At 41.7% G+C, this 11,494-nt stretch overlaps 1 long non-coding RNA gene across 2 annotated transcripts; it reads right to left on the bottom strand.

Moving 5' to 3' along the window:
• Nucleotides 1-2,909: 2,909 nt before the first annotated feature.
• On the bottom strand, nucleotides 2,910-10,364 carry LOC114197115 (uncharacterized). Of its 2 annotated transcripts, none has more exons than XR_003606858.1 (3): nucleotides 10,122-10,364; nucleotides 3,807-3,860; nucleotides 2,910-3,255 (listed from the first exon to the last, which is right to left on the bottom strand). It is a non-coding gene; the product is annotated as an uncharacterized LOC114197115 (long non-coding RNA). The 2 variants fall into 2 exon arrangements; XR_003606857.2 differs by lacking the exon at nucleotides 10,122-10,364 and adding an exon at nucleotides 3,960-4,959.
• Between the last annotated feature and the right edge of the window lie 1,130 nt (nucleotides 10,365-11,494).

Genomic DNA, 11,494 nt, shown 5'->3' on the forward strand with positions numbered 1-11,494 from the left:
TGCATTGCAAAAATAAATCCCATCTGGGGGCGCCTGGCTGGCTCAGTTGGAAGAACATGCAACTCTTGATCTTGGGGTCATGAGTTCAAGCCCCATGTTGGGTGTAGAGATTACTTAAATAAATAAAACTTAAAAAAAAATAAATCCCATCTGATCATAGTGTATGATCCTTTTTATATATTGTCATATGCTGCTGTTTTGTTGAGGATTTTTGCATCTGTTATATCAAGGATATTGGTCTGTAATTTTCTTTTAGTGTCCTTGTCTGGCTTTGGTATCTGGGTCATGCTATTCTTGTAAAATTAGTTTGTAAATAATTCCCTCCCCTTCAGATTTTTGGAAGAGTTTGAGAGGGATGGGTGTTAATTCTTCTTTAAATGGTTGATGGGGTTGCCTGGGTGGCTCAGTCAGTTAAGCATCAGACTCTTGATCTCAGCTCAGGTCTTGATCTCAGGGTCATGAATTCAAGCCCCACATTGGGTTCCATGCTGGGCATGGAGCCTACTCAAAATAAATAAATAAATAAATAAATAAATGTTTGATAGGATTCACTAGTGAAACCATCGGGTCATTATTGGTCTGTTCATCATTTCTGTTTCTTCATGACTAAGTCTTGGTAGATTGTATGTTTCTAGAAATGTATTAATTTCTTTTAGGTTATCCAAATTGTTGGCATATACTTGTTCACAGTAGTCTTTTAAGAGCCACTGTATTTTTCTGGTGTCAATTGTAATGCGTCCTCATTCATTTATACTTTTGTTATTTGAGTCCTCTTTTTTTCTTCATTAGTTCAGTGAAAGGTTTGTCAATTGTGTCCGTTTGTTTGTTTTCCAAATAATCTACTTAGTTTCATTGATTTTTTTTGTATTGTCTTTCTAGTCTTCATTTCATTTATTTCTCTTAACTACTGACAGAACTAAAAGGGGAAATAAACTTAAGTACAATAATAGTAGGGCCAGGCATCCAAGTTCACAAAGCTCCTAAGTACCCCCAGAATTTCAACCCAAAGAAATGGTCTCCAAAACACATTTTAATAAAACTGCCTCAAATCGAGGGAGCTTTATTTTATTTCTTTTTTTTTTAAGGTCAAGATAAGTTTAAAAGCAGCAAGAGAAAAAAAAATCCTCACAAATAAGGCTATAATGGATTTTTCAGCTTAAATTCTTCAAGCCACAAGAGAATGGATGATATATTCAAAGTTCTGGAGGAAAAAACCTGTCAAGCAAGAATACTTTACCCAGCACAGGTATCCCTCAGAAAATAAGGTGAGAGAAAGACTCCCAGACAGAAGCTGAGGAAGTTGATCACCAGTAGACCTGCCTACAAGAAATGCTGAAAGGAGTATTTCAGGCAGAAGTGAAAGGACATTAACCAGTGACATAAAACCATACTTAACGACTAATAGCCCACTTTTGACTGAAAGCCTTATTGATAACATAAACAGCTAATTGACACATATTTTGTGTCTGTTATATGTATTATATACTGTATTCTTACAATAAAGTGAGCTAGAGAAAAGAAAATGTTATTAAGAAAGTCATAAGGAAGAGAAAATAAACTTACAGCATTATACTGTATTTTTTTTTTTTATAAAAACCCATGTATAAGTCAGCCTGCACAGTTCAAACCTATGTTGTTCAAGGGTCAACTATATAGAGTCAGATTCAGAATACTCTAATTCTGCAATAGGATGGTGTGTCAATCACTTAACTCTAGTTTAAGGTCAAAAGACAAAAGTGTTAAAGATAACTATAGCTACAATAATTTGTTAATGGATATAGTATACAAAAAGAGGTAAGCTATGTCATCAAAAACACAAAATGTTGGAGGGGGAGTAAAATGGTAGAATTTTTGTATGCCCTCAAAGTTCAGTTGTTATCAGCTTTAAGTAGACTGTTACATCTATAAAATGTCTTATGTAAGCTTCATGGCAATCACAAAGTAAAAACCTAAAGTAGATTCACATAAGATAAAGAGAAGGGAATCACAGCGTACCATTATGGAAAATCATCAATTCAGAAAGAAAACAGAGGAAGAAAGGAACAAGGGAACCAGAAATCAACCATGAAACAGTAAGATGGCATAGTAGTCAAGAATTACTTTAAGTGTAAAGAGATTAATTTCTAAATCAAAAGGCATGGAGTGGCTGAATGGTTATAAAACCAGACCCAACTATATGCTGTCAACAAGATACTTAACTCTAGTATAAAGGTTGAAGGACAAAAGTATTAAAAATAACTTTAAGGACACATGTGGGCTCAAAGTGGAGGCACAGAAAAAGGTAATTTTTTATTATTATTTTATTTTGAGAGAGAGAGAGAGTCCATGAGCATGAGTGAGGGGAGGCGCAGAGGGAGAGAGAATCTCAAGCAGACTCCATGCTGAGCATGGAGCTGGATGCAGGGCTGGACTTCATGACCCTGAGATCATGACCCGAGCTGAAACCAAGAGTCAGACGCTCAACAGCTCAGCCACCCAGGCGCCCCAGAAAAAGATAATTTCATGCAAATGAAACCAACAGAGAGCAGGGGTAGCTATACTTATATAAAACAAAATAGACTTTAAGTCAAAAACTGTAAAAGAGATCAACCCCCCCCCCAAGTCCCCTCCCAAACTAACAAGAGAGAAAGAAGGTCATACTATAAGGATAAAAGAGTCACTTCATCAAGAGTATATAACTATTGTAAATAGCTATGTACCTGACACCGGAGGACCTAAATATATAAAGCAAATACTGACATGTCATTAGTGACTTGAAGCATAATGAACCCAGCAACTAGGAGTTGCCCAGCAAGGCCTGCTGGCATCTGTCATATCTCTTAAGTTAGGAGGCCATACAGAAGAAGTCCAAGCAAGTCTGGTACCTGCTGGAAAATCTTCTCTGGATAAGTTAGGGTCTGAAGAATATATTAGTTTTGCAACAGAAGCCCATGGATATTTAATCACAAAAGGTGTTTCCTAGATCAAGTGTACCCGGGACAGGGCACCTCCCTGAGGTGATTGACTAACACGTATCAGCAAGGGTGGAGAATGACGATGGAGGGGCAGGAGGACAAGGAGCAATGACTGAGACAGTGGGCAGACCATAAAATGGAGCATTTGGGAACATGGCCGTCAGACAAGGCCTCTCAAACGTGTGAACCCCAGGCTCTTCACCGCGCAGACTCCGATGCCTGCCCCAGCCTTCCTTTCCAAGCCGCCGTAGGGGAAATTGATTTTCTTCGGTATCTTTCTCAATGAGAAAACATCTTTCTGCTGCAAAGAAGGAGGAACCAAGAAATTATGAAGCGCAGGCAAGGAGACGAATGTTAAGAGTTGAACCACTGCTGGAGATTAAGTGGGCAGGGTTTCCTCAAGGGGAGTGGCCTGGACACCCAAACTCCCTGCCTCCTTTCTCTCTCCCCACCCCCACCCCCATTCCGTAGCCAGGGGCAAGGTCCTTACCTCTCATAGTCCCCAGAGATGGGGGAGGAATAGCATTGAGCATTTACACCCAGAACCTTCAACTTTATAACCTACTTCTCCTACAAAGGACTCAGGACAACAGAGCTCAAAGCAGGGCCAGAAGGTACAGTTGGGGCCGCAGAGGTTGGTCCGGTTCAGGGGCAGGATAGTGTCATCATGACAGCAGTACTCTAAGGGGTTGTAGATCTTGTCCCCACACCTGGGCGCCTGATGGCACAGCCACGCCTCTGGGCCAGTAGGGGCGTCTGAGCAGACATTGCTGGTGTGAGCTCTGTGAACCATGACCCCACTTCCCAAGGGGAGCCCTGAACCTCTTCACTCCTCCCCATTCTTGTACTCACCTGTGACTGTCTTTGAGCACTGGAGGAGAAGGAAGGCTAACACACAGACAGGAGCTGGAGGAGAGGGAAAGGAGGTTGAGGATGGGGCTTCTGGAATGTGGCCATTGGGCTGACTGACCTCAGGAAGGACAGGCCAGTATGGGGAAGACTTACACCCAGATTTTCTCTACAGGCTTGGGTTTGGGGCCATCTGTGCATAGGGTCTAGTTCCTGAAGGAGGTGAGAGTTCAGACAGCTGGGCCTGAGCAGCTGTCTTTCCCTGCAGGAGAGAATGCAGGGAAAACTCTTGGGATGCCATAGCTTAGGATTCTAAGAATGCAGTGAAGTTGCCCAGTTGGGAGAGAGGGTGGGGCAGGTGTTAAAGATACCGAGAGGGTGAAGAAGAAGAGGAAGGAAGCTGAGGTGAGATTGACAAGGAGAGAATTTGGGTGCAGAGATGGTTTGGGGATATGATTGGGCTTGAATTGTCTTGGAGGTGGAGCTCCCCTTACTTGTATTGCAGCTTCTGGACTCTCCCTGACTGTGGATGGAGTTGGAGAGATACAGGAGATGGGAAAGAAGGAATGGGGCATGAAGGGATTTTAGAGATGCACTCACATGACTGGGGTAGTGATTCACATATTCCACAGTTGTCTTTATTTTGAAAGCATGTAGAGGCAGGTAACAATGGGATTATATGGATGAAACAGGAGGTGAGGCTATGGTTTCATCTTCTACACTTGCAAATGGAAAATGTCCCATTATTCCATAACCTCTGGCCCCTCCTGGGCTACTGCGTATCAGATAGTGAAGGCATCTCTGAGGATCACTCCATGTTGTGGTTCTAGAATGCTGCTGGCCTTCGGCATGATTGGACATTTTCCGTTAAGGTGCAATCAGAGAGGGTGGCTCTCTCCATTTATTTTAAGCTTTTTCCCCGACAAAACACCTGGTATTTCTGTATTTCCCAAGTACCTTATCCTTAGAAGTTTCAAGAGATTCTGTCCCAAACCACTTTGTTTACTCTGTGGAAAGCTATTTGGAATCAGCCTCACAGTTGTCACATGACCTAGCAGAAGTGCACAGGCTCCTTAAACTCCAGAAGGGAATCAGAGGAGAGCAACAGTTGCAATTTCTTTTCAGGGGGTTGTTGTGAGGATCCAAAGAGGGTATGGTTCTAGAGGGCAGATCATAATAATGTTAATAATAACAGGGCGCCTGGGTGGCTCAGTCCATTAAGCATCTGACTCTTGATTTTGTCTCAGGTTATGATCTCAGGATTGTGAGATCAAGCCCCACCTCTGTTCTTCCCACCACTCACTCTCTCTCTCTCTCTCAAATAAATAAAATATTTAATAATAATAGTAATAATAATAATAAGTAGCAGGGGCTCCTGGGTGGTGCAGTCAGTTAAGCATCTCTTGATTTCAGCTCAGGTCATGATCTCATGGGTCATGAGATGTAGCCCCATGTCAGGCTCTGAGCTCAGCACAGAGTCTGCTTGTCCCTCCCTCCCTCCCCCTCTGCCTCTCTCCTGACGCTCACGCTATTTCTCTCTCTCTCTCTCAAATAAATAAATAAAATCTCCTAAAAAAAATGATCCACTACTAGAGGGGAAAGTACCAGCCAAAATCATTTTGGGGAATAAAACTGGGGGAGGAGGGACCTTTACTAGATGTGGTCTGCTTATAAAACTTCAGGGAAAGGTTTTAAAGCCTTCTATGATAATAGCTGTTTGTGAGATGCATTTATTGAATTGCTAAGTAATAACAGTGGCTTTTTATCATGTCCCACTTCCCCTTAAATTTCACTTTAAAAGTTTAAAATCCGTTATGCTTTTTGCCCTTGGGATTTTTCTGGCTTCTGGGCTTTTTTTTTTTTTAATGTTTAAAAATATGTTGGCACAATAGTTCAGTTCTTTACCAGTGACTTAGGCATAATACAGCTTTTGTCATTGGAATTTAGTGAGTATTAGTCATGCACATATGGGGAAATATGTTTGGGTATGCTGTTGGGATATTGTAAGAACTAGTCCTTTTGCATCATGCCTGTGATTACTAATCACTTTTCTTCCTCTTTAAGGCACAAATAAAGGTTTTGAGTTCTAAACAAACAAGGTAAGACAATTCAGCAATGCTAGCTGGAGACTTCACCACCCTCATTTTCAGTAATAGAACAATAAGGCAGATAGATGGTCATCAAGAATATAGAATACTTGGGGCGCCTGGGTGGCTCAGTCATTAAGCGTCTGCCTTCGGCTCAGGTCATGATCCCAGGGTCCTGGGATCAAGCCCCGCATCAGGCCCCTGCTCAGCGGGAAGCCTGCTTCTCCCTCTCCTACTCCCCCTGCCTGTGTTCCCTCTCTCACTGTCTCTCTCTCTCTGTCAAAATAAATAAATAAAATCTTTAAAAAAAAGAATATGGAATACTTGGAAAATCACTAGAAACCCACTAAAACTAACAGACATCTGTAGAACACTTCAAAATAGCAAAATACACATTCTTCCCAAATACGCACGTAACATTCTACAGGATATGCTATATTCTAGGCCATTTAAAAAAGCCTTGATAACGTAAAAGGATTGAAGTCCTACAAAGTATGTTCTCTGACCACAGTGGAACTAAATGAGAAATAAATAACAGAAGGAAATTTGGGAGACTCACAAGTATGTGGCAATTTAAAACCCAACTCCTAAGTAAAATAACCAGTGGATCAAGAAAAAAATCACAAAGGAAAATAAAAAATAGTTTGAGACAAATGAAAATGAAACCACACTGTATCAAAACATATGGCATATAGCTTATAGCAGTAATGACAGAGAACTTTATAGACATAAACACCTAAGTGATGAAAGAAGAAAGCTCTCAAAGCAATAATTTAGTCTTCTAACTGGAAAAATAAAAGCAAACAGACCCAGAGGAGAAGAACTAAGGAAATAGTGAAGATACCAAAGAAAATAAATGAAGTGGGAGAAGAGAAAAAACAAAAATTCAATAAAATCAAAAATGTGGTCTTTGAAAAAATTAACGAAATTGATAAACCTTTAGCTAAAATGACCAAGAAAAAATCTTTAATGCCAATCATTCATAAACTTAAAAAAAATGAAATAACAGAACTTTCCAACTCTCTTTATGAGGTTAATATTACCCTGATATCAAAAGCAGACAAAGATACCACAAGAAAAGAAAACTATAGACCAATATCTCTTATGAATATAAACTAAAAAATTCTCAAAAAAAAAATACTAGCAAACAAAATCCAGCAGCTTGTATAAAGAATTCTACACCATGACCAAGTGGGATTTATCCCAGGAATGCAAGTTGGTTCAACATATGAAAATTAATCAACATAAGAAACCTTATTAGTAGAATATGGTGGGGGGAAACATGATTATCTCAAATGATACAGAAAAGGCATATGACAGAATCTGCATTCTTTCATGATTAAAAAGAACAACAACAAAGAACAAACTGGGAAGGAAGAGAGCTTTCTCAGCCTGATAAAGGGTATCTACAAGAAAACCCAGTTTGCTGTAATGCCAAAAGACTGAGTGCTCCCCCCTAACATCAGGAACAGGACAAGTATATCCACTCTCACCATTCAATTTAATACAGCACTGGAAGTTCAAGCCAGAGAAATTAAGCAAGAAAAGAAAAAAAAATCGGATTGGAAAAAAAGATGTAAAACTATTTCTGTTAGCAAATGACATGATCATCTTGTACATTAAAAATGCTTAAGGAAGCTACTAAGAACTATAGAACCACTATAGAACTAACAGACGAAGTAAGCAAGGTTGCAAGGTACAAGACCAACATATAAAAACCCATTGTATACATTAGCAAAGAACCATCTGACATTGAAATTAAGAAAATAGGGACAACTGGGTGGCTCAGTGGGTTAAGCATCTGCCTTTGGCTCAGGTCATGATCCCAGGGTCCCACATCAGGCTCCTTGCTCATTGAGGAGCCTGCTTCTCCCTCTGCCTGCTACTCCCCCTGTTTGTGCTCTCTCTCAGATAGATAGATAGATAGATAGATAGATAGATAGATAGATAGATAGATAATCTTTTTTTTAAAAAATTAAAATAATTCTACTTAACAACAGTAGCAACAATAATAAAATACTTGTTAATAAATTTAACAAAAGAAATGCAGAACGTGTACACGGAAAACCATGAAACTGTTGAAAGGATTTAAAGAACATGTAAATAAGTTGAACTACATCCGTGTCCATAAATTGAAAAACAATACTGTTAAGATGCCAGTGCCCCCAAGTTGACCTATAAGTTCAATGCAATCCCTATCACAATTCTAGCCGGTTTCTCTGCAGAAATTAACAAGCTGATCCTGAAATTCATATTGGAATGTAAGAGACTCAGAATAGCCAAAGCAAAGAGGAACAAAATTTTTGAACTGACGCTCCATGATTCTAAAGCTTACTACAAAGCCTCAGTAGTTAATTCAGTGTGGTAATGACCTAAGAGATGCACATATAGATCAATGAACAGGATCAACAGTCCAGAAATAAACCCGTATATTTATGGTCAATTAAATTCCAACAAAAGTGCTATGACAAATAAGGACAAGAATAATCTTTTCAACAAATGGTGCTGGGAAAACTGGGTGTCTGTATGCAAAAAGAGACTAAGAAGGACATGGAGGAGAGAAAGAAGGAGAAGAAGAGGGATCCCTTCCACATACTGTACCCAAAGATTAACTTCAAATTGGTCATAGACCTAAATATAAGAATTAATGCTGTAAAACTCTCAGCAGAAAACAGTGGAGTAAATCTTAAGGACTTTGGCTTAGGCAGTGTTTTCTTAGCTATGACATCAAAAGCCCAAGAGACAAAAAAATAGAATTTGTCAAAATTGAAAACCTATGTACTACACACAAAATATCAAGGATGTGAAAAGACAATCATGTCATGGGAGAAAAATATTTGCATATCACATATATGATAAGGGATGAGTATCCAGAATATGCTGAAAAACTCTTACAACTCAATAATGAAAGGACACTACAATTTAAAAGTGGGAAAAGTATCTGAGCACTTTTCCAAAAAGGATGTAGAGACAGCCAATCAGCACACGAAGAGATACTCATCACTGTTCACCAAGGGAATGCAAATTAAAACTACAAGATATCACTTCACTCCCACTAGGATGACTGTAATAAAAAGAAAAGTGGAAAATAACAAGGATTGGAGAGGAGGTAGAGAAATCTGAACTCTCGTTACATTGCCGATAGGAACATAAAATGGTTTAGCCGCAGTGGGAAGCAGTTTGACAGTTCCTCAGAGAGTTAAACATAGAATTACCCTTTGACCCAGCAATTCTGCTCCTAGGTCCTTACCCCACAGAACTGAGAACAGGTACTCAAGACAAATATGTGTATACACACATTCGTAACAGCACCATTCCCAGTGGCCAAAAGATGGGAAGAGCCCAAAGGTCCATTAACAGATGAATGGATAAACTAGTTGTGGGATCTACGCACAGTGGAATAGTATTCAGCTCTATAAAGGAAGGAAGTACTGATAAATTCTACAGTGTCAATAAATCTCAAAAATATGCAAAGTGAAAGACGAAAGTGGGCCACATATGGTAGGATTGATTCCCTTCATACGAAATGTCTAAAATAATAGGAAAATCCATGGAGACGGAATGCAGATTGGTGGTTGCCAGGGGTAAGGATAAGGGGGAATGGGGAGCAACATTAAATGGGTATGAGGTGGCCTCTGGCTCCAATCCTAGGGTGGCTCAGATAAAAAACAATTCTGGAAGATGGTTGGGTGACTTTTCTTCAACGTGAGAGAGAGAAGAAGGGAGGGGGGAGGGGAAGGGAATACAGGGAAGGAGGTAAGAGAGACGTAGTTACCCAAACGGAAGTGTTATGAACGTAGCAGGCATTGCTCATCTGGTTGGACCATAGATGACAAAACTCCATCCACTTCTCCTTCCTCCCTGCATCTGGACTGGAATAAGCCCCTAACTTGGGCACAGATCTGGGTGCAATTGGGCTTCATGCCTGGGACCTTCCACCTCCCAACAGCCTGATCTGAGAGCTCAAGGACTTGGGGAAACAGTGGAAGGAGAGGCAGAAGGTGCAGCTGGAGCCACAGAGGCAGGCCCATTTAGAGGGTAGGAAGGTCCCCTCACCACCGCTCCAAGAGGTTTGTAGGGCTCTATACCTAAGCACCAGTGGCTACATCCACAGTCCAGTATCCGGGGGAGTCAGAGCTGGATTGGATTCCAAGGATTAGCCTAGGACCTCTGGAGCCCCCACCTCCATCCATGGTACCATCTCCTTCCTCCACACTACACCTGCTCTCACCTTCGAGTCCTTCTGAACCTGAGCTCAGGAGTTCAGAATGGAAGGCGGCAGCTGAGAAGCAGAGCGGCATGAGAATGATGGAGAGAGTATCGGCACCAGGGTACAGAAGAAGATGGTTACTGAGCTGCATTCACTGTGGGCCACATCTCAGAGTGGATGTTGACACGGACTCGGGGTGGCAGGGAGGGCTCCGGGAAGGGCTGGGTCTAACAGTTGCAGGTCAGGGGAGAGACTGAGGTGCAGTCAGAGATCCCCTGGGGATGATTACCAAATAGGAAGCCAAGAATTGAACAGGCAAGAGAGCATTACATTTGAGGTTCAGAGGTACATTAGGGATGTGACGAGACAGAAGCTTGGGACCCGAGTGCCCCATGGATCCTTACCAAAGATCCTGGGCACCACGGTTCTCGATTCTTGGCTCCAGAGCAGCTGAGGGCAAAGCAGCCCCAGAGCTGGGTCTGGGACTTTATACTGGGACTTTGATGGACACCCTTACCCCCCACCTGGGGAACCTACTAGACTCACAGGACAACAGAGGAGGCCGAGCCGCTGAAAGGGGAGGGGCATGAAGACTCACGGTTATGTTGAGCCTACCTTCAGCCTCCCCAGGAAACACCTGGGACCAAGGATGTGAGAGTGAATCAATTTTTTATTTATTTTATTTATTTTTAAAGATTTTATTTATTTGAGAGAGAGCGAGAGCATGAGGGGGGTGAAGGGCAGAGGGAAAAGTGGGCTCCCCGCTGAGCAGGGTACCTGATGTGGGGCTTGATCCTGGGACCCCGGGATCATGACCGGAGCCGAAGGCAGATACTTAACCGACTGAGCCACCCAGCGCCCCTGAATCCATTTTTTAGAAGTGATGGGGCAGCTAAATCAGTGGCTCTTAGGAAAGAAGAGCGAGCTTGTGCCTGGAGCCTCTGGTGTCCCTGTGCTTATTAACCATTTGTATGCAACTCACTAGGAGAAGTAGATACTACATCATTGTATGGCTTACAGTCCAAAAGAAAGTTTCATTACCCAGTAATGGTCAAGATTCTCTGCAGTGCATACAATTCTATTTCTAGTCTATTCTCTTTATATTTTTAAAGTACCCATCATGACACTCACTGCTTTTACATTTGGAGCGAATGTCCTGATCCACAGTTTGGAAAACACTTTTCTACCTTGCAGTTAGCTAAAGAGAGGGGAGACCTGGAGAGCAGGAGAGAATGAGGCTGGGAGGGGAACGTGCTGTCCCCCAGCCCTTGGCGAGGACTCTGGTAATTGCACAATTGTTTCTGCTTCAGAAGCCTCCTCCCTGGTTTCCTGCCTCCTGTCTCAATCCTCCTGTCCACTCCCCTCACAGGAGGGGGATCAATCACAGACTGAAA

The sequence above is a fragment of the Eumetopias jubatus genome, unplaced genomic scaffold, assembly GCF_037043125.1.
Source record: "Eumetopias jubatus isolate StellerSeaLion01/CBP00866 unplaced genomic scaffold, mEumJub1_p1.0 scaffold_10, whole genome shotgun sequence".
In the NCBI taxonomy this organism is placed as follows: Eukaryota; Metazoa; Chordata; class Mammalia; order Carnivora; family Otariidae; genus Eumetopias; species Eumetopias jubatus.